The sequence below is a fragment of the Octopus bimaculoides genome, chromosome 16 (genome assembly GCF_046866305.1).
Source record: "Octopus bimaculoides isolate indiv1 chromosome 16, ASM4686630v1, whole genome shotgun sequence".
NCBI lineage: Eukaryota > Metazoa > Mollusca > Cephalopoda > Octopoda > Octopodidae > Octopus > Octopus bimaculoides.
The window spans coordinates 53,012,965-53,032,964 of record NC_142943.1 but is presented as its reverse complement, the minus strand read 5'-3'; the positions used below and the strand labels follow the sequence as shown (position 1 = coordinate 53,032,964).

The 20,000-nt window shown below is 33.4% G+C and overlaps 1 protein-coding gene across 6 annotated transcripts in view; it reads left to right on the top strand.

Annotated features, from left to right (window-relative positions):
- LOC106876779 (uncharacterized) overlaps positions 1-20,000 on the top strand; it is a 786,971-nt gene that overhangs the window by 676,464 nt on the left and 90,507 nt on the right. For all 6 annotated transcript variants that reach the window (XM_089364786.1, XM_089364787.1, XM_089364785.1 and 3 more), the window contains exon 5: positions 17,601-17,623. The gene's annotated coding sequence lies outside the window, so the exon portion shown is untranslated. The remainder of the gene's footprint in view (positions 1-17,600; positions 17,624-20,000) is intronic.

Sequence of the window (20,000 nt, the reverse complement as noted above, 5' to 3'; positions counted from 1 at the left end):
TCTCTTGACCATTCTACACCGTGTTTTGTTGGAGCTGGGCGTTTAAAACATAGATGGATAAATGAATGAGTTAATGGATAGATGGATTAATGGATAGATGGATAGATGGATGGCTGGGTTGGAAAGATATTAAGGATAGATTATTGATAGATAGTGAGATAGAGAAATGGATAGATAGATAGAGAGATAGAGAGAGAGATAGTAGATAGATAGATGGATAGATGGAGAGATTGATAGATAGACAGGTAGATAGATACACAGATAGATAGATAGATAGATAGATAGATAGATGGATGGAGAGATACAGAGAGAGAGAGATTGATTGATAGACAGATAGAGAGGAGGAAAAAGAAGTAGATAGCTGAATGGACAGACATGAGAGGACAGAGTAACAAATATAGGTAAATAGCCAGCTAGATAAATTGATAGATAGTTGAGTAGATAGATATACTGTTGATAGATTGAAAAGAAGTGAGATATACAGAATATATATATATATATATATATATACCTAAATATTTGTACATATGTATCTGTGCTGACCGCTATAGACTACGACCATCATCCTCATTAGTTCTTGCTCAAATGGTCAGCTTTAACAACATCAAACACTTTTATCACTACTACCACTGTTTCCAAATTACTGTAGTGACAGGCAAATAAAAGAGCCTCAAAGCAGTCGCTTGACCCACAAGAAATAGCTGTGAAAATCCCATCAAATAACACTCTTTAAAAAAAGAAAATGAAGGACATTGTGTAATTCAGTCCCATATATTATGGTTCAGGTATCTTTGAACCTATGTCTGCTTAATTAAATCTAGCCATGGTTTGAACAAATGATATTAATACTTTCTACTATAGACACAAAGCCTGAAATTTGGTGGGGAGGGGGACAGTCGATTGGATCAACCTCAGTATGCAACTGGTACTTAATCTATTGACCCTGAAAGGATGAAAGGCAAAGTCGACCTCGAAAGAATTTACAACAATGATATTAATGAGCTAGCTATGGAATTATATGTGCACAGGAATTGCTATGTAGTTAAGAAGCTTGCTTTCCCAACCATATGGTTCTAGGTTCAGTCCCACTGTGCAGTGCTTTGGGTATGCGTCGACTACTGTAGCCCCAGGCTTACCAAATCCTTATGAGTAGATTTGGTTAATAAGAACTCAAAGAAACTCAGTCCCAACTGTCCATGCTTGACAACCATTGTTAATTTATTTATGTCCCTATACCTTGGTGATTCATCTAAAGAAACCAATAGAAAAGTAATCCCTCGCCATATCATGGTTCACCTGTCGTGGTTTATTACTTAAGCTTAGGTCGATTACTCCATGGTGTTGTTTTGCTTTTATAATAAAATAATTATACACAAATTGTAAAAATAAATTAAGAAAATATACAGTACAGTACTGTTTCTATTTCATGGATTTTCACCTATTGCAAGGTGTTTTGGGATGTAACACCTACGATAGTCGAGGGATTACTTTATAGGTACCAGGCTCAAAAAGAAAAAGATGTAAGTGCTGAGGATGGTTTGTTTGACTGAATCCCTCAAGGCTGCTGTCCAATGAGCAAGGAAAAAGATAAAAAACAAAGGACATTCTACATAGTCACACTTACTCCCAAGTCATGACATACATTTTCACACACACACACACACGTATGATAAGACTTTTCTTTAGTTGTTATTGATACAAATTTATTTTAATTTCTTCTTCTATTTAACTTATTTGTCCATTTTCCAAAAAAAAGAAGAAAACATTGAGAAGTGAAGCATTTTTGAAAATCCAAACCATTCATTTATATATTTATTTAAAATCAAACACACACACACACATACAAAAACAGGCACAAATGCATACACACATGCACTCACACACACACACACACACACACACACACACACACATATATATTTTAAAATTTTAATTTAAATATACATTTATTTATTCATTTAATTCTTTATATTGGCTGTTTCAAATTTCACACTATTTTACTCTCTGCTGAAATTTAAATCATGAGGAAAATTTATTCCAATGATGTTCTTAATTTTCCTTCTTTTTTCAAAAGATTCTTCAATAGTATATTTGTTTGTGTGCATCATCCCTCTCTATTTCTTTGCTTATTTCCTTTTCTTTTTCTTTTTCTTTTTCTTTTCTTTTTTCCACCTTCTTTTCTGTTATCTTTTATTTTGGTATTTCTGTTTTCTTTCCATATTTTTTTCCTTTCTTTCTTTTTTTTTTTTCTTACATTTTGCTCTTTCTCTTATTTCATTCGTTTTTTTGTTTTTGCTTTTCTTCTTCTTATCTTTCATCCTGCTTTTATTCCTCTCTATACTTTTTTTCTTTTTTCCCTTCTTTCTTTATTTCTTTTCTTCCTTCTTTCTAGCTCCCTTCTCTTTCTTTTTTGTTTTGTTTGTCTCTCTCACACTCTTTTCCATTTATATTTCCCACATGATTTTTAAAATTCTTACCTACCTACCTACCTACCTACCTGTTTACCTTCTTCTCTTCCTCAGGTGGAGTGGGCAGCAGCCTGTTATTCTTTACCTTCCTACTATCTTTCATTCTTTACTCAGGTGTGTGTTAGGGGTGGCATCTGTGTTGCTATTTATTTTTCACCCTTCTCTATTTTACCAAATTCTCATCAAAGTCTTTATAGTTATATTTATATCTATATTTTTAAATAGATTTCGTTTTCAAATCTACATTAAGTTTACTTTGCTTTATTTACTGGATCCAATTGGTTAGAATTGATGTGGTGTGGTAGGGGCTGGAATTATTTTGTGTAGCAGGGTGGGGTTGGGAGTTGTGTGGCAGGATGGGAAGTTGTGAGGTGGGGTGAGGTTTAAAGCTGTATTGAATAGTGTCATGCAATGTGGAGTGGAGTGGAGTGGAGTGGTGTTACATAGTATGGTACAATGCAAAAGGACACGGTGAAATGTAGTAAGGTACAACATGGTATAAGATGGTATTACACAGGGCATTGTAGGATGATTTAGTTTGGTGTGATAGAGGAATAATGTGGTATAGCATGACAGGATGTGGTGTCATATCAAGTAATTCAGTATGATATAGAATGATGTTCCTTGATGTGCTATAATTAAGCACATGGCATGGTATGACAGACAACAGTAGAGTAGTGGTAAGAATTGCTCAAGAGCACTGAACAACAGAAGGTCTTCAGTAAAGAAACCCCCTCATTCAGGCAAGTGTTTCATCCGTTAAATTCTTACACTCTAAGGGGGGCCATGTCACATCCAGGTTATGATTCTTGGGTGCCCTTCTGCTAACACTTTTTAGCCACTTGGATATTTGATCCTCGTGCATTTAAACCAATTGTAAGTTCATCTAGGTTTTGTGGTTTGTTCTGGTGTTGTAGTTGTTGCTGTAATTGTTGTTTAGCCCCAGACCACAATCGAACCATGACCATTATGTTATATAGGTGCAGGCATGGCTGTGTTGTAAGAAGTTCACTTCCTGACTGTGTGGTTCCAGGTTCAGTCCCACTGTATGGTACTTTGGGCAAGTCTCTTATATTACTGGATTTTGTAAATGGAAACTGAAAGAAGCTTGTCATGTGTGTGTGTCTGTGTCTTTGTGACTGTGTTTGTCCTCCACCACTTGACAACCGTTAATGGTGTGTTTACATCCCTGTAACTTAGTGGTTTGGCAAAAGAGGCTAACAGAATAAGTACTAGGCTTAAAAAAAAAGAAAGAAGTCATGGAGTCTATTCATTTGTCGAAAAGTTCTTCAAGGTGGTGCTCCAGCGTGGCCACAGTCTAAGGACTGAAACAACTAAAAGATATATGCTTATTTTGATTTGAAGAAAATTTTTAACTGTTATTTCTAGCAAGACGAGTAGCTACATAGAAACCTGCTTCATGCCGAATGAAATGGTTTGGTTTGGGGTGGTGTAGTAAGAATAGTGAGGTCAACATGGTGGAATTAATTACCAGTTTGTTTTACCATCAAAAATTAACGATGCTAAAAAGTAAAAATAAAATCATTACAAAAATTCACAACTAGACAATAAATCAAACGGTCTTTAACACACACACATTACATAGATGTACACACACACACACACACACACATATATATATATATATATATATATATATATATACACACACAAACGCATGCATACACATACACAGATTTGTTTCAATTTTGTTTTGTATATATATTTTTATTTTACGTTAACTTTTTCAACAAATTTTCTGTTTTCGTCACGCTATCATTAGTTGAAGGTTTTTAGCGTATTTTGTTTTTTTTTTCAATCTATATTTTGTTATATTCAGTAACATTCTATTTATTTATTTATTTGCATTTTATTAAATATTTAAAAAAAATTTTTTTAATTTATTTTATTCATGTTACATTTTTATTTTTAATTTTTAGTTTTTAAATTTCAATGTTAACATATCATTGGAGCAGGTGATCGTTTTAAAAAGAGGACGATTGCCTTGCTTTTACTTTTTACTTTTTTTTATTCTCAAAAAATGTTTTTTGCTGTTGTTAACTATTCAAGTGTAAAGTATCAATTTTACCACATCTCAGCTTGACTGACCTATTGGGTATTTAGAATATTAGAACTTAAGGATGGAGATGACAAGGCAATCGTTTGATCTTCAAACTTTTTGCTCAGTCGTTCATCTTTTTATTCATGCAGCATTTGTGAAGAAGGAGAAGCTTTCTGGTTAGTTGGTCAGTTAACCAGAATAAGTTGTCTCTACCAAAGTACACAAATTCAATGGCTACTGCAAGGTTTCATTTTACAACCTTTTTATTATACAGCTTGTGGAGGCGCAATGGCCCAGTAGTTAGGGAAGTGGACTCGTGATAATAGGATCTCGGTTTCGATTCCCAGACCGGGCGTTGTAAGTGTTCCCTGCTTGTGTTTTGAAGTTGTGCCATCACCAACTTGCATCTCCCCTTGCTAATCTGTGGAGGAACTCACTGGATGCTGGTTATATTCCTGAGAACTTTGTGTCCAAGTCTGTTGTTCCAGTTTTGAAAAAGGGAAACAAGTCCCTTGCAGTTAACTACAGGCTAATCTCGCTCACCTCTCAAATCATCAAGGTATTTGAGAGGGTGATGAGATCACGGATAACCCACTTTCTTGAAAGCAACAGACTGCTGAACCCCAACCAACATGGGTCCTGTAATGGAAGGAACTGCCTAACGCAGCTCTTGCATCACCTTAATGACATTTTGAGAACTTTGGGAGAGGGTTTGAATACTGATGTCATTTACCTTGATTTCAGCAAGTCCCTTGACAGGGGAGATCATAAGATCCTCTTAGAAAAAAACTATTCAACATCAGTGTCTCTGGAAGTTTTCTACAATGGATCGAGCTTTTCCTGATAGACAGAACCCAACATGTTGAAGTCAAAGGAGTAAAATCAAACCCAGCCAAAGTCAGTAGTGGTGTTCCACAAGGCACTGTGTTGGGCTCATTTCTTTTCAACATCTATATCAATGATATTACTGACCTCATCAAGCATAGTAACATCAGAATATTTGCAGATGATTCCAAAATCCAGGTCATCAATGAAGTGGGTGATCGGGTATGCCTTCAGTCAGATCTGCTGGCTGTCATCTAACGGGCAGAAAAGAATAATATGCTGCTGAACGAGGACAAATTTGAGTTAATCCACTTCAGAAAAAGGGGATACCCTGAAACTCTCAGACTCCCTTTCTTCAGGTGAAACTCTCATGGCATCTCATGCCATCAGAGACTTGGGAGTAGTTGTGGATAAAAACATAAGCTGGGTCACTGATACAAACATGGCAAAGTTGACATGGCCTGCAGAATGTGGTTCTGGATTCTCAGCGCTTTCCAGTCGAGAGATATTTTACACCATTATCCTTCTCTTCTCTACTTTTGCCTGACCCCACCTTGAATATTGTTGTCCACTGTGGTCTCCCTACACGAAACAAAGCATCATGAATGTTGAAGCACCTCAAACGTCAATTACAAAAAAGATAGATGGCATGACAGGCCTTGACTATTAGGGTCGACTGGAAAAGCTCAGGCTTTATTCCCTCCAACGATTCCATGAGCACCGCATCATCTGCATGATGTAAATAATATTCCATCAGCATTGCCCAAATCATGTTGGCATCGCCTTTAAGATATATCCAAGACTTGGACCCCATGCTATCCGCCCACAACACAAATCATACTCGCATCACATAACAACAATAGGGCACAATTATTTCACCTGAATTGGCCCCGCGCTCTTTAACATTATACTAAAACACATTAAAGCAGACACAGAACCTATAAAGTTCAAGAAGTCTTTGGACAAAGTTCCTGCAAAAATTCTTAGATAAACCTCCTACACCCAGATATGCCTCCTCTCTGCAAACAATAACTCTCTCCTCGAGTCGGCCATGTTGTCTGATTCCTGATTTGAATGATGTTGCCAGGTGGTGCTATTAAGTTAGACATGGCCTGGGCCAGTATTGGCTGAAACCTATCAAAGTGTATATATATATATATATATATATATATATATATATATATATATATATATATATATATATATACGTATATACATGCATAACACACATGTGTATATACATACATGTATATATGTGTGAGTGTGTGCATGTATACATACACACATATATATCCATGTACATACTTGCATATGTATGTACGTATACACACATCTATATATCGTGTGTCCTTACACGTGTGTCTGTATATGAATATGTACATGTATGTATGTGTGTGTGCATGTGTGTGTGTATTTGTGTGGTGTATCTATTCATATATACATATAAACAAACAAGAGAAAAGAGGCAGAATGAGGAAGCGAGTGGATACATGGATGGATGGATGGATGGATGGTTGGGGTGGATGAGTAAGGTCTGAGAGAAAAATGAGATTCATAATTCTTGTACATAATTGATTGATTAGTATATAAGAAGCAGTCAACGTGATAGTCTTTATTACAAACAGGACAAAAGCCGACTAACTTGATTTTCTCCAGTTCATTTAACCTGTAGCTACAAAATTTCCCTTCAATTTTCTAACCACTATGAGAGATCATTAATTAAGTTTTCCCTGCATTGCTTTGCGCTGCCTTGCACTTGTTTTGCAGTTGCATTTCATTGTATTATATTATATTAGAATATATTGTATTTCATTGTATTGTATTATATTCTAATGCATTGCTTTTTCCAGTGCTATTTGAGATAATAATTAACCAACATCTAAAATCGCGTTTCGCTCGATGATTTTTATGTTGTTGCTGTTGTTGTTGTATATGTTGTTTTGTGTTGTGTTCGCATTTCTACCCCTTGAGGCACAGTAATTTTCCTCTGTATCATTGTTTTACCAAATTGGCATCACAATCATATATTTAATTATATTCATTTGCAGCTAAAACCATATGAAAATTTTTAGAAGACATACATATATATATATTTCTTTTTTTTTTCTTCTTTTAGCAATATCAAATATCTATGTTAGCATGAATTATTATCTAAATACACAAATATACACACTACTGATGCACAAATATATGTGCAAATATGTATATATGCACGTGTCTATATATGTGTATACACATACACACCACTTTTAAAATGCTATATTTTAATTTTATCAATTTCGAGTGTCTTTTTGGTTTCAATTAAAATCCTTTACATTTAGCTATTCCATGTTATATTTCATTATTTTCTGTATATATTTCTATTTTTCTTTGTGTTTCCCCCTCTTTCTTTGTTTGTATGGTTTATTTCACTTTTTTTCTATCTAAGGGAAATTTATAATTTGCCTCTTAAATACACCCCTGTAGGTTTCCATAGATATTTTAACCTTGCTGTGAACACATAGGGGAAATATTTGTTATTAGCTCTCAACTCTATTTTCAGAGAAAAATACTGACATATTGCAACTACGATATTAGGAGACAATATAATTACAAGAGATGATTAATAGTAGAGAGATAATAAGCCAATGAAGTAATTTTCAATGTACTCCACTATTCTTTCTAGAAATAGCAATCAAATCTCCCTCAAATTGCACTCTTTTATCTTGAAAATAGTTAAGAACAAACTGGAAGATGTATTCCTAGATATACAATGTTTGATTAAAATATCGACTAGTTAATAATTTGAACCTCATTACTTGGATCAGTTTGAACAAGGTTGGGTTAGAACTGAATAGCAACAACAACAATGGCTGAGATATAGAGTATAAGGATTCAATGCCTAATGTAGTATTAAATAAGCTATATCTAAAAAAAGGTAAAAAGACTTGATGGTCATAGCTGGAATGTGTTTGAGCATAGATCTGCTCAAACAAGGCTGACTTGAGTACTCATCATCATCATCGTTGTTTAACGTCCGCTTTCCATGCTAGCATGGGTTGGATGATTTGACTGAGGACTGGTGAAGCAGATGGCTACACCAGGCTCCAATCTGATCTGGCAAAGTTTCTACAGCTGGATGCCCTTCATAACACCAACCACTCCGAGAGTGTAGTGGGTGCTTTTACGTGCCACCGGCATGAGGGCCAGTCAGGCGGTACTGGCAACGGCTACACTCAAAATGGTGTATTTTACGTGCCACCTACACAGGAGCCAGTCCAGCAGCACTGGCAACGATCTCACTCAAATGTCTTACTGGCAATGGCCATGCTCGAAATGGTGTATTTTACGTGCCACCTACACAGGAGTCAGTCCAGCAGCACTGGCAACGATCTCACTCAAATGTCTTACTGGCAATGGCCATGCTCGAAATGGTGTATTTTACGTGCCACCTACACAGGAGCCAGTCCAGCAGCACTGGCAACGATCTCACTCAAATGTCTTACTGGCAATGGCCATGCTCGAAATGGTGTATTTTACGTGTCACCTGCACAGGAGCCAGTCCATCGGTACTGGCAACGATCTGAAGTCCGTCGGTACTGGTAACGATCATTACTGGAACAGTTAACATAACTACTTTCCAGATCAATATTAAATTTAGCAGTTTAGTACTGAGATCGTTGCCAGTACTAAACAGCTAAATTTAATTTTGATCTGGAGAGTAGTTTTGTTAACTTTTCAAACTAAGCTGCAAATCAAGGTTTTTATCTAGTTGCTTGACCCAACCTATCTAGACCTTGGGGCCTATGAAAATATCCTTATTGTGGAGTACATGCTGAGACAGATGTTACTATTGCATTATTTAAGACTAGTCTTAGCCTAAAACTCCTATCATACTTCTGACTATTTTGATTACATTACTCTAGCAGCACATTTGTCTGCCAAAAGTATGTCTACATCAACCATACTGGCACTGCTATTAACTGACATGAGTTTGTAACTTTGTTTTTTGTTTTGCTTATGAGGAGTCTGGCTGAAGCTCCCTTCCATCTTACTTCTTGCACACATCACACATCTAAATACTTCAGCTGTAGCATTTCAACAATCTCACTGAACCCACTTTCCATTGTGCCAACATTCATCTTAATACCACAAAGGTTATCGACTTGAAAACTGTGATAGTAGAGGAGGGGAGATTTGTTTTTGATATCACTGAAGGAAACATTTCCAAACTCTTGTCAACTGGATGTGAGATACTGCACACGGCAATTCATACAGGTATTTGTTATTCAATGAATTACACTTTTGCTTAAGCCCATAAAGCACCTGCAAGAAAACAAGGGAGAGAAGCAAGAGGTGAGAAACAAATGGTTACTAGTTAGGCATCACACATATACGAAACTAGGACATTAATTCGAACATATACACAGTGTAGAGAGATACATCATATGGTTTATTTCTATAAAGATGTAAGATTTTAAATCTTAAAAGAATATTAGTTAATGTTTTTCTTCCTCAAATTATGATGCAGGATTCAACCTGAGAATGCTTAAATATCGATGTACACAGCAATGTAGACATTGCTGTTTCACACATGCACCCCAGAACATTAACGAATTTACATTTACACGTGAAAATACACACACACACACACACATGCACGCACAGACATGTATGCACAGACACACACACACATACATACATACATACATACATACAATGCACGTGTATTTATATGAGTTGATGTTTTTTTCATTTCTGAAGTTAGAAAACTTTCAAAAGATCAAGGTATTAATTAGATCTCTTAAGGCATTGATATATATATATATATATATATTGTGTGTGTGTATATATGTATATATATATATATGTACAAATACACACATGGATGAACACACACACACACGCACATACACATACGCGTTCTCACATATATATGGTGGGGGAAATCTGTGACAAACCTGTATGCCAATATTTAAGTTTCATGCTTACACGCTTATACAGACAATACTATATATTGAGTACTTCTCTTCTTCGGCACAATCAATATATATATATATATATATACATATATATACATATATGCACACACAGACACACACACACACACATATATATATACATACATGCATACATACATACATACATACATACACACGTGTGTGTGTGTGTGTGTGTGTGCATGTGTGATGTGTGTGTGTAATGTGTTTATGAGTAAATCAAGTTCTGGAGGAAGATTTGAAATACCTGTTTTGACATGAAATGAGGAAAAAATAAAATGTAAAGGAAATACAATAAAAAATCTGTAAATAGTTTCCCTTCTAAATTATTTAGAGAGAAGATGAAGATTAGAAAATGTGGAATATAATATAAAATTTTATATAAATGCATACATACACACAAACATTCACACTCATTCAAACACATATATGTATGTGTGTATATATAGAAATATAGATATATGTACATATATATATATATATATATATATATATATATATATATATATATAGATATATATATATATATATATATATATATATGTGTGTGTGTGTGTGTGTGTGTGTGTGTGTGTGTGTGTGTGTGTGTGTGCGTATAGTTAAATTACAGCTTTATATATTATTTAATGTTATATAAAACAATATTGCAATCTTCACATATGAATATACATTTTGTGTAGGTATGAATATATATGTATATATACATGTATATATACATGTATATATACATGTGGTGTGTGTGTATAAGTACTTATATATGTATGCATATGTATGTACATATGTATGTTTATTGTTGGTATGCATTTGTGAGAGCTTATGAGTACGTGTTCGTGGACTTTCTGTGTGTGTATGTTCTGAGAATATATTACATAATTGTGTGAATGCATAAATGCACCACAACCCCTCATTGTCATACAGATACACAAATGCACAAATATATGTATGCATGCACAAACGCTGACATATGTGTGTGCATGTATGTGTGCATGAATAGCTATTGATAAATACATTAACACTTATACATACATATATATACATATACAAATACATACAGATATATATATATATATATACACACACCCACATATATATATATATATATATATATATATTCTTTCATTTTGTGAAATAATCACTTCAAATGGGAAGAGTTTTTCTTCTCTACAACTTTGATATATGGTCACATGACGTTTTGCTTTTTTTACTGTGCACATGTCTGTTTCTTTCATCCTACCTTTCTCTCTCTCTCTCTCTCTCTCTCTCTCTCTCCATTCCCCTCCTCCCACTCTCTCTATTTTTCTTTCTCTTTCTGTTCCTATCACGTTACCTTCTCACCTCTCTACCTTTATGTACATATTCCTCAAACAAGGATGTTTCACTCTCATTTGATATCTGCATATGTTTTTGAGTAATTCTCTCATCTCTCTAATAACTCCTTACTATCTCTGTCTCTCTATTTTGCTTCGTGAATTTCATAGAATTTTTTAAAAAATAGAAATAATAGTGCTTAGAATCAATTATATATCATTTCCGGATCAAAACTCCCTACCAATATAAATAATACACACACACACACATATGTATATATATATATTGAGATGTGAGTGTACGTGTGTGTGTGTGCATGTGTAAGTGTGTCTCTTGTGTGTATGTCTATGTGCATGCATATACAGGTACATGTGTGTGCATGTATGTGTGTGTGTGTGTGTGTGAGCTCATACATGTATGTATCTAGATATCCAGATATCTGTATATTATCTCTTTATCAACATACAAAATTTATTTATATAGTTTACACGTACTTGCATGCACATGTTATACATGTATATATGTGCGTGTGTCTGTATATATATATATATATATATATATATATATATATATATATATGTGAATACACGTGTACAAATATGTATATATATATATATATATATATATATATATAAATATACACATATAAATACATATATATGTATATATATAAAGATATATATATATATATGTATACATATATGAGCATTCATATATATAAACATATATGTATATAAACATGTGTATATATAAATATTTATTTTGTTAATGCTTATATATATATATAAATATACACATATAAATACATATATATGTATATATATAAAGATATATATATATATATATATATATACATATATGAGCATTCATATATATAAACATATATGTATATAAACATGCGTATATATACATATTTATTTTGTTAATGCTTATATATATATATATATATATATATATATATATATATATATATATATATATATATATATATATATATATATATATACCTATGTATATCAACCCACACATATATATATATATATAAATGTAAATATATATACTTGCATATGGATAAGTATATATATATATATATATATATATATATATATATATATAGGAAAATGAAGAAAAGATACACGTTAGTGTGTATGTATATATATACATTTTTTATTTATGCACACACGCATGTATAATATCATCATCATCATCATCATCTTCATCATCGTTATGAACATTATCATTATCTTTATCTATTCTCTTCCACCGTTCTTGTATCAGCTAGATCAAGTTCATTGACCTCAATTCTTGAAGAGTTGATCTGTCACTAACTGTCACCTATTTCAAGCAAATTAGTGTTTGTTCTTAGTCATTTGTATACGAATATACTAAGGGAAATATTTTTTTAACGGTTGTTTTTCCATGGACGTTTACAAACTAATGACGCTATGTACTTATAGCATTAGTATTGTGGAGTTTTTGTTTGCAATTATTGCACAGTTTCAAGGATGGTAAACATAAATGTACACTTGTATATTCACACGTACACACATACACACACACACACACACACACACACACACAAACGCACGTGTACCTACACACACACACACATAACATAAGGCTAAAATTCACATTAACGATAATTATCAGGTAGTCAGCATGGAAATAAGCAATTCATATATTAAATTATTAATCATATATATATATATATATATATATATATATATATAGCTGAAAAATATCGTTATAGTTATAAATATACCATAAACAAGTATTAAAATAAAATGGAGGAGAGAAAGGTGTTGAAGCAGAATTAGATTTAATACAAAATAGGATTCAATACAAATGCATCTTTCAAAAGACAATACAAATATGTAAGAAAAAACTTTTAATCATAGTAATTATAATTAAATTATAATTATTATGATTATAATTTTTTCTTACATATTTGTATTGTCCTTTGAAACGTGTGTATGTATTGAATCCAATTTTGTATTAAATTTAATTCTGATTCAACAACTTTTCTCCATTTTTCTATAATTGTTTATGGTATATTTATACCTATAACAATATTTTTCAACTATTATTTTCATACTCTTATTACTTGCTCTGGCTGTTTTTTATGAATATGATGAATCTTTATTAGAAATCATCTTTTCTATTTTTGGATCTCTCGGAAAGTTGGAATTGTTCTTTTTGAACTTATTTTCTCTCATATATATATATATATATATATATATATATATATATGACAGGCTTCTTTCACTTCACATGTAACAAATCCATGTAACTTATAAGACTTTAAGCAGACCTAGTGCAGATATGAGTAGCATATGGGAAACGGTATTAAGGAAAGATAGAAAAACATATTAGATTTATAAGTCCTAAAATGGTGTGTTGGTGATGTTGATGCTTTCAAAACAACCCCTCTCTGACAAACATCTTCCCACATCCCATCTTCTAATCACTTCTACTCCGTATTCTCCTACTCTCTATCTCCCACTCTCCCTCACGAAAACACCTGCACACGCTGTTACTGTCAAATCTCTTCCTTACAACATACCTTCCTAAGCCCTCTCCCTCAACCTGTACCCACTCATTAAGCCAAACGATCGAGCGTTTGAGTAGTCACTACTGACAAGCCTTATGACTGATGGTTGAAACTAGTCTAATGATCCTCGATGTGCTCATGGGGAAGTTATCTCCTCTGCCAGTGTATGCATATTGCTCACTTATGACAGCATTAAGAGTTTCAACTCTTAAATCTTGCAATATTAGTGTTTCAACATCCTGTCACAATTAGTAACAATAACATTTTTTCTGCATAGTATTATATTGTGCCTAGCTGTTTATACTAATGTTCAATATATGCATTAGCATTTCACTAAATCAGCCAAATTTTTATGGTAATGTATATATATATATATATATATATATATATATATATATATATATATACTAACAGCGTGATTTAACCAAGCCATCAGCCATTTGAATGGTCACCACTGACGAGCCTATGAAACTAGGTGAAGCTAGTCTAGTCTAGTGATCTGAGGGGCGCACATGGGACAGTTACCTCCCCTGTTGGTGTATATATATTGCACACTTCTAACATCATTATGAGCTTTTAACTTATTTCTTGTAAAATAGATGCTTCAGCATCCTCATTCACAATCACGTAGATATATACTTGCATACATACATATATATATATATATATATATATATATATATATATATATATATATATATATATATATATATATATATATATGTACATATGCAGACACTTATATGCACACACACATATATATAAAGTATGTACATGTTTATCATAAAATATCCTTGTCTGTATATCGTTTTGAAGCCAACATTCTTAGAGGTAAGGTGAGTCACAGTTACTTCCCCACCCTACAACTAGTTATGGCAGCTACCAACACCTGTATGTGACCATAAATGTATACACACATGTACATAGGCATACATACACACACACGCATGCATTTTAATATACCATGTGCTTGTATGTGTGGGTATGCATGTAAATAATGTGTATACATATATATATTCAGTCAAATATGTATATACGACGCAAAGAAATGCATATATATGTACACACAGACAGACACACACACACACACACACATGGGTCTGTATGTGTACACTTGCACAAAGATTCATACACTCAGACATGCATACACAGTTTGAAATTATTTTACTTGAGGGTCTGCTTGGCAGTTTTCTGAGACTTTTTGTGATCCACTTTAATATGGTCTAAAGAATTTGCTCAATTTCCGTCTCTTTGAACTTTATTTATTCTTTTTTAATATTGATAGATATAGTTGTGAGAAGTGGGGACCAGGTAAGGTTAGGGAATGAAATGATATGCAAGTGGGGAATGTGAGAGATGGATGGTAGTTGAGGGGGTGTATGAGTGTGTATGCACATATACATATAAAGACATGTACATCTTTCTCTGTGTGTTTGTGTGCTTGTGTGTGTTTCTAAGGAACTTCTATGATATAAGTATCTCCTATCATCGATGACAAATAACGTATTCTTACTATATTAGCAATATTTATTTTTCAGTTGCTATTTCTGCATATCTTTGATTCTGCCTCTCTCTATCACCGTGTGTCTGTCTCTCTCTCTTTTTCTATATATATACACACACATATATGTGTGTGTATGTATTACATAGTAATATTTATACATTTGCTCATACACACATGCATCATCATTAATGTTCTACATTCACTTTCCATGTTGGTCTGAGTAGGATACCTTCAGAGGATTCAACGGTCAGTGGTTCAAATCTCAATGTAAATGCCTTTCAAATTAAGGAATAGAGGAAAGTGTTAAACAGAGTGGTACACTTCTTTAAGCAAGAGCTTTTCTATTCGTATTTGTATGCGTGTATGTATGTATGTATGTATGTATGTATCTCTCTCTCTCTCTCTCTCTCTCTCTCTCTCTATATATATATATATATATATATATATATATATATATATATATATGTATATGTATATATATTGTCAATCCAAACAAGAACAAGCAAGAAAAACAACAACGTGAGGACGTGGTGCAAGTACTGTGTTATTGGACGCTAAGGAAATTGTAAACATAGTTTATGCAACACATTCTCAAGGTACAAATAATACCACCCTCCCCAATCATTCTCTAACTATTTGTCCACCTCCACTTGCAGGTCTTCTATGTATTTATAACATTTATATTTCCTTAACCTCGCGATCTCTCTACATCTTCCTCTTTGCACCTGAGAATATGCAGGCTTGTACGTACGCGTGCACACCTATAGGATACTACAGGTGCAGAGAGAAAATATATCCGTGCGCGCAGATATGAGAAAATATAGTTTTACTGTTAAGGGTAAACCACCAATTTACCTCAAACTACTATGTAACTTTATTTTCCATCTTGCCTTCTTTCTTACTCTCATCTAGCAAATCCACTTCCCTTCATCTTCTTCTCCTGATAGTTTTACTTCTTAAATTTTTTCTTTCCTTTGATTCTGTTTAAATGTACATAAACGGGTGTGACAATATATTTATGTATTTACCATTCATATAGTAAATGACCACAACCTTATATTCACAACGATCTTCCCCTAATCAGTTTCAATCTAATCAAAATTCCCCCCTCTTTTTCCCTCTACTTTTCTTTATTAACTTTAGTGTCCACTCCCATATTTTATTTCTTCATATATATGGTCTTCCATTTTGTTTCTTCACTTCCATCTTCGCCACTCATTTTAAATAACATCTCCTGTGAGTTAACTTAGGATCCCTTGACATCAATGTGACCTTCATTTTCCTAAGGTATCTTTGGCCTAATAAATAGCTAGTGGAGTACTCCTCGTTGAGGTTTCTGCTAGCTGGGAAACAAGTGTAGCTTGGATTTTAGATGCTCCATTCCCGACATTTAGATTTTCATTTGCATATTTAGGAACCCTGGATGTTAACCATGAACTAGAACAGAACCTTTTCAGCTTATCGAACTTCGATGTGGCAAACACATACAACCATCTAAGCCAATACACTATTATTGTCCCTGAAAGTTGTTTGTTTTCTTCTACAAACTGCTCGAAGCTTACTAACTTCCTACACCTAGATCCTTGGATCTTACTACTACGTATCATCATATATATTTATATATATATGTATGGGTGTCCATGCAGACATTTTATTGTTTTGCTATCTAAATAACCATTATTCAAATTGATTATTAACACTACTTATTAAATAATTATTATTCTTTTGAGAGTTTCATGATATATTCCCAGTTCTTCTCTCTTGCAATTAGTTACAAAACTAATTAAACATTTTCTTTGCATTTGTACACAATTTTCTTTATATTTACTTTTCATATTTTGTATGGTTAATGTGTTATGCCTTAATTTTAAGTACATATTTTTTCTCAATTTTTCCTTTCCAGATATTGGTGTTGCTGGTTTTCAGGTAATCACATTTTGTTTACATTTTATTTAATTTCTATTTCATTATTACTTTTTCAATATATACAACAGTTCTCAAGTTTCAATTAGTCGTTTTTGTTCTTGTTTTCTTTTGTATTTAAAAATTTTATTTTATCACTTTGAATTTTAATAATGTACATACATATGCATACATGCATGTAGAAAAAATATATATGAAATCGGGGCAGGAGTGGCTGTGTGGTAAGAAGTTTGCTTCCCAACCACACGGTGTGAACCTTGCAACATGTCCAGCCCATTAGAACTTGTGCTGTTGGTAGTCTGCAATCACAATTTATCAAAATTCGAATGTTCTCTCTGAATGATACTGCTGGCATGGATCTTTCCATGGCGTTTTACACCATAGCCAATTGAAGTTCCAGCTTTTTAAAAGAAGAAAAATATTCTTGACGTTTCTAACAGCAGATCTTCATTTTTAATGAAAATTTATACAAATCTCTTTCAAATGGCATAAATTACGATTATAAAGAAATTTGTGGGGAAAATCTTTTTGGGGATTTTCCCCATTTTAAGCCAGTCTTCGAAAGGATGGGGTTGGGAGAGCATCTTCGTACGAAAAAAGTTTTGGAAACTCTTTTTTTTTATACCTCCTCCCTCATCATCCCACTCCAGACCTATTTTGTCCAGTGTCTTTTTTTTTTTTTTTGCACATCAAAACCATGAGATGAACATTTTCGATAAAAAAAAAGGTGTTAATATTTCCAGAGGGAAAAGTGAGTGATTTAAGGCGATTGGCTGTTGTTTCTAGCACATCCAAAGACAACCCACCTCGTTTCTTTATCACTCTCGCATGTATTTATGCTTTTCAATACCCCCCCCCCTAAATACGTTTATATGCTATAAAAAAGAAAATTTGAGAAATTATGAATTTTTAGCAACCCCACTTCCTGCCCCCGATTGTTTTTGTTTAGAAATTAGAATATTGGCGAACATGAGAAGGTCGTTGCTGGCATTTATCCACAGTGATATAAAAGAATTACGGAGATGTACTTGCATAGCAAGTGACTTGATCTGAGATCGCGTGCTGAAACAAAAATAATTGCATCGTGGAAGATGTTTGTAAGCCATTCGAGAACACACAAAAGCTGTTAGTTTCACGGCACTACTTAAATACAGCGGTCCCGATGCATCTACGTAACCATATGAAGGTGGGAGTAGTTTTAGGGTTAGTTTTTGGGATTTTAAGGTTAGTTAGGGTTAGGGTGTTATTACACGTCCACACAGTGTACTTTTTAAATGTTTTGTACGTAACACCTGTATTAAAGTAGTACCTCTGTATTTAAGTAGTACCGCTAAGGGACCGCTGTATTTAAGTTTTACCAGTTTCACTTCAACATTAAAGTTTAATTTGTGTCAAAATATTTTCTTCGCTTTGAAACCGTGACCTGTTCACTAGCAAAACTTCACAAAAGTGATGCAGCACGAAGTTTTGTCAGTGAGTACACACACACACACACACACATACACACACACACACACACACACACATATACACATGCACACACGCGCGCGCACACATGCACCTCCACACACATTAATTGCCTTTCATTTGTGTGTGTGTGTGTCACTGTTGAAGTCGCTCGTACAATTTATTTGTTTATATATTGGCTTAGTGGTATAGAATGCTTGGAAACTGTGAATAAGGTGCAAGTTTCGAGTACTTGTAGGTAACTTTTTTCTCCTCGTCTTCTAATCGTAATTACCCAGCTTTGAAAGCTCTTCTGTCAGCTATACCACGTTCAAAAATAATATGGGTATTTAAAAAAAATTTCATTCAATAAATAATGATTTTACATTACGCATTCATTAGTAGAATAAACTGTCGGTTTTCCAAATAGCGAATTAAAATTTACAAGAGAAAGTGAGAGACTTTACAAATGAAAATGGAATACTCTGCAGTGAATGCAATGAATATTGAAATCTGTGAAGAATTGGACGCAGTGAATGCAATGAATATTTAAATTTGCTAGAAAATGGAGTTTAAAAAATTCAGTAAACTTGAGAAATCGAAATTATAGGAAATTTCTTAGAACATGAATTTATAAAAATACTTCCAGACGGTCAACCCTTTAATAATTGCTTTCTTTTAGTACTTTTAGTAATTGTTACATACTTATTTAATAAGCTGCATTCTCTATTATAGTATATAGAGATTCAGGAAGCAAAAAAATTCCTTCCCAAACATCTCATTGAGCAACCATTGATGAGTCCTTAACTATTCGAGTGCTTGTAAACTCTGTCTTGGGATAAAAATGCTATTGCAACTACTGCTATTTATCAAGAAGAAAAACCATGTTAATTAATTCCAGATCGTTAATTATTAATAGTTTATAAATGATGTT